Raw genomic sequence first — 5,000 nt, 5'->3', positions numbered from 1 at the left:
AAGCCGGCGCACGGCCGCCGCGCGGACGGCCGGCGGGGGCGCCCATGCGCCGGGGCCTCGGCGGGCGCGGGCCGGCTCCCTCGGGGACGAACGGTGCCGGGCCCGCCCGCCGCGAGGCGACGGACTTGTGCGGAGTGGAGCGGAAGTCCCGCCGCGGCAGCAGCAGCCCCCCCTCCCTACCACCCCGGCGGGGCATCCGCCCAAGGCCCACCCCAAGCATTCCAAAGTACCGAGGAGCGTTGCAAACGGGAACGGCCCGGACACACGTCCCGGTCTCACGGGATGCGCGTCCCGGTCGCACGGGTCGCGCATCCCGGGAGGGCCGACGGAGGAAGCCGGCGCACGGCCGCCGCGCGGACGGCCGGCGGCGGCGCCTATGCGCCGGGGCCTCGGCGGGCGCGTGCCGGCTCCCTCGGGGACGAACGGTGCCGGGCGCGCCCGCCGCGAGGCGACGGACTTGTGCGGAGTGGAGCGGAAGTCCCGCCGCGGCAGCAGCAGCCCCCCCTCCCTACCACCCCGGCGGGGCATCCGCCCAAGGCCCACCCCAAGCGTTCCAAAGTACCGAGGAGCGTTGCAAACGGGAACGGCCCGGACACGCGTCCCGGTCTCACGGGATGCGCGTCCCGGTCGCACGGGTCGCGCATCCCGGGAGGGCCGACGGAGGAAGCCGGCGCACGGCCGCCGCGCGGACGGCCGGCGGCGGCGCCCATGCGCCGGGGCCTCGGCGGGCGCGTGCCGGCTCCCTCGGGGACGAACGGTGCCGGGCGCGCCTGCCGCGAGGCGACGGACTTGTGCGGAGTGGAGCGGAAGTCCCGCCGCGGCAGCAGCCGCCCCCCCTCCCTACCACCTCGGCGGGGCATCCGCCCAAAGCCCACCCCAAGCGTTCCAAAGTACCGAGGAGCGTTGCAAACGGGAACGGCCCGGACACGCGTCCCGGTCGCACGGGATGCGCGTCCCGGTCGCACGGGTCGCGCGTCCCGGGAGGACAGACCGAGCAAGCCGAGGTGCCGCTCACGGCCGCCGCGAGGGACGTACGGCGCCGGCGCCCGCGCCCCGTGGCACGGCCTAGAGCGTGCCCCCCTGCCACCCCATCGGGGCATCGGCGCAAAGCCCACCGCGGGGTAGATAACCGAAGGCAACGAGGGACGGTGGATGCACATATCCGAGCAGTGGCGATAGGGCCGGAGGGAGCACCGACAGGGCCGTGAGATTTTAAAGTACCGAGGGAATTTGCAAACCGGGCCCGCCCCTCCCCCCGTCCATCGCACGCCGATCGGGGGTCCGGCGCCCCGCGGGGGGCTGCCGGCATGCGCTCCCGGTGCAGGCATCGACGAGCCGCCCGCGACCTCCACTCGGGTCCGAGCCCCCAAGCGCGGATGCCGAAACGCGCCGGCCGCGGCAGCCCCACCCCTGCCACCCCATCGGGGCATCGGCGCAAGGCCCACCCTGGGGTAGATAACCGAAGGCAACGAGGGACGGTGGATGCACATATCCGAGCAATAGCGATAGGGCCGGAGCGAAGACCGAGGGGGTCGGGGGGTTTTAATGTTCCGAGGGAAGTTGGAAACGGGGCCCGCCCGGACGCCCGTCCCTCGCACGCCGATCGGGGGTCCCGCACCCCGCGGGGGGCTGCCGGCATGCGCCCCTAGTACAAGCATCGACGAGTCGCCCGCGACCTCCACTCGGATCCGGCGGCGCACGCGCGGATGGCGAAACGCGGCGGCCGCGGCTGCAGCCCCCCTACCACCCCGTTGGCGCGTCGGCGCAAAGCCCACCCCGGGGAGGATAACCGAAGGCGACGAGGGACGATGCATGCACATATCCGAGCAAATACCGAGAGGGTCGGGGGGAAGACCGAGAGGCAAGGGGTGTTTAGAGTACCGAGGGAAGTTGCGAAAGGGGCCCGCCCGGATGCTCGCCGCTCGCAGGCGATCCGGCGGGGCGCACGGAGGGCGCCGCCCATCGCCGGAGCTTGCTCGGTCATCTCTGCCGCACGGACACGTAAGCGCCGCCGCGCAAGGTTCGGCCGGCGGGGCGGACGGTTCGCCGCCGCAGGCCTTTCCCGCAGCCGGAACGTGGGCCCGGCGTTGCGCGCCGGCGGGCCGCGCAATCCGCCGGGGCGCACGGCGGGCGCCGCCCGTCGCCGGGGCTTCGCTCGGTCATCTCGGCCGCACGGACACGTGCGCGCAGCCGCGGAAGGTTCGGCCGGCGGGGCGGACGGTTCGCCGACGCAGGCCTCTCCCGCGGCCGGAACGCGGGACCGGCGTTGCGCGCCGGCGGAAGGCGCGATCCGGCAGGGCGCACGGCGGGCGCCGCCCGGGCTTCGCTCGGTCATCTCGGCCGCACGGACACGTGCGCGCCGCCCATCGCCGGGGCTTCGCTCGGTCATCTCGGCCGCGCCGCCACGTGCGCGCCGCCGCGGAAGGCTTGGCCGGCCGGGCGGACGGTTCGCCGCCGCAGGCCTTTCCCGCAGCATGCGCCCCTTCGCCCGAACGACCGCGGGACTCCGGTACGGCCTAGCCGTCGGCCGCCCGGCTGCAAGCCGTCGGGGCCGCTCGATCCCCGTCGCGTGCCGGCCGCCGCTCGGGCCAGCCGGCCGGCTGCCGCACGTAACCTCTGACCTCATCAGCGGTCGATCCGCACCGCGCTGGTCTTCGGTGCGGACCCGTCGAGGCCGTGCCGCGCCGGCCGTCGCATCCGGTTCCGCAGGCGCCGCCCGGTTGCCTCCCGCCCTCGTGCGCTCGCGCCGGCCGGGCGACGCGGTGCCCGCGGGACTCGGGCATGGTTGAGCCGTCGGCCGCCCGGCGGCATGCCGCCGCCGCTCCGCGCCGCGTGCCGGCTGCGCTCCTCCCCGCGCCCGTCCGCGGGCGGGCCCGCCGCCGCTCGCGCCGGCCGGGCGACGCGGTGCCCGCGGGACTCGGGCATGGTTGAGCCGTCGGCCGCCCGGCGGCATGCCGCCGCCGCTCCGCGCCGCGTGCCGGCTGCGCTCCTCCCCGCGCCCGTCCGCGGGCGGGCCCGCCGCCGCTCGCGCCGGCCGGGCGACGCGGTGCCCGCGGGACTCGGGCACGGTTGAGCCGACGGCCGCCCGGCGGCATGCCGCCGCCGCTCCGCGCCGCGTGCCGGCTGCGCTCCTCCCCGCGCCCGTCCGTGGGCGGGCCCGCCGCCGCTCGGCCTAGCCCCCCGGCTGCCGCACGTAACCTGCGACCTCGTCGGCGCTGGATGCGCGTCGTGACAGTTTTCGGTGGGGCGCCGCGGAGGCGCCGGGGGCCCATGCGACGGGCCAGGGGGCGAACGGAGGGCTCGGTCAGCCCTAACAGGGGACCGGCGACAAAGGAGCGGTCGCGCAAAGCTTCGTAAGGGACCCAGACGACGGGCCTACCGATCCGAAGCACCGCGCACGAACGCGCAGCGGGCCCACGACGGGCCGACACGGAAGGCCCGCCGCCAAGGCCGCAAAACCGACAAAGGAACCCACGGGGACGCACCAGAGCGGGCAAAGCTTTCACCGAACGGGACGGGACCGAGCCCCCGCAACAGGCGAGGGCGACGGATCCGACCAAGTAAGGCCGATCCCGCTCCACGCACGCGCGGCCGCAGGAACTTCGTGAGGGACGGGACGACCGGCCGACCGAACCGAAGCGCCGCGCACGGCCGCCGCGAGGGCCGGCCGGAGGCATAGACTGAGCGCCGCGCCAGCGGAAGGAGCGTGCCGGCTCCGTCGGGGACCACCTGCGCACGGTCCGTCCGAGCGAGCCGACGGACCGGCGCGGAAGGCCCGGCGCCGAGCCCGCAAAACCGACAAAGGAACCCACAGGGACGCACCAAAGCGGCCCAAGATTTCACCGAGACGGGACCGAGCCCACGCAACATGCGATGGCGACGGATCGGACCAAGTAAGGCCGATCCAACTCCGCGCGCGCGCGGCCGCGAGCACTTCGTGAGGGACAGGAAGACCGGCCGACCGAACCGAAGCGCCGCGCACGGCCGCCACAAGGGCCGGCTGGAGGCGTAGACCGAGAGCCGCACCAGCGGAAGGAGCGTGCCGGCTCCGTCGTGGGCCAACTCCGCGGGGCCCATCCGAGCGAGCCGACGGGCCGGCGCGGAAGGCCCGGCCGAACCCGCAAAACCGACAAAGGAACCCACAGGGACGCACCAGAGCGGACAAAGATTTCACCGAACAGGACGGGACCGAGCCCACGGAACATGCGAGGGCGAAGGATCGGACCAAGTAAGGCCGATCCAACTCCGCGCGCGCGCGGCCGCGAACACTTCATGAGGGACGGGAAGACCGGCCGACCGATCCGAAGCACCGCGCACGGCCGCCGCAAGGGCCGACCGAAGGAATAGACCGAGCGCCGCACCAGCGGAAGGAGCGTGCCGGCTCCGTCGTGGGCCAACTCCGCGGGGCCCATCCGAGCGAGCCGACGGGCCGGCACGGAAGGCCCGGCCGAACCCGCAAAACCGACAAAGGAACCCACAGGGACGCACCAGAGCGGACAAAGATTTCACCGAACGGGACGGGACCGAGCCCACGCAACATGCGAGGGCGAAGGATCGGACCAAGTAAGGCCGATCCAACTCCGCGCGCGCGCGGCCGCGAAAACTTCGTCAGGGACGGGACGACGGGCCGACCGATCCGAAGCGCCGTGCACGGCCGCCGCAACGGCCGGCCGGAGGCGTAGACCGAGCGCCGCGCCAGCAGAAGGAGCGTGCCGGCTCCGTCGTGGGCCCGCTGCGCGTGGCCCATCCGAGCGAGCCGACGGGCCGAATCCCTCGAGGACGAACGGTGCCGGGCACGCCCGCAGCGAGTGCCCACGGCGGGCTTGTGCGGAGTGGAGCGGAAGGCCCGCCGCGGCGGCAGCAGCCCCCCCTCCCTACCACCCCAGCGGGGCATCCGCCCAAAGCCCACCCCAAGCGTTCCAAAGTACCGAGGAGCGTTGCAAACGGGAACCGCCCGGACATGCGTCCCGGTCGCACGGGATGCGCGTCCCGGTCGCACG

The sequence above is a fragment of the Phoenix dactylifera genome, chromosome 10 (genome assembly GCF_051530095.1).
Source record: "Phoenix dactylifera cultivar Ajwa chromosome 10, Ajwa_hap1_PhDact_Kaust_v1.1, whole genome shotgun sequence".
In the NCBI taxonomy this organism is placed as follows: domain Eukaryota; kingdom Viridiplantae; phylum Streptophyta; class Magnoliopsida; order Arecales; family Arecaceae; genus Phoenix; species Phoenix dactylifera.
This window is presented reverse-complemented; position numbering follows the sequence as displayed.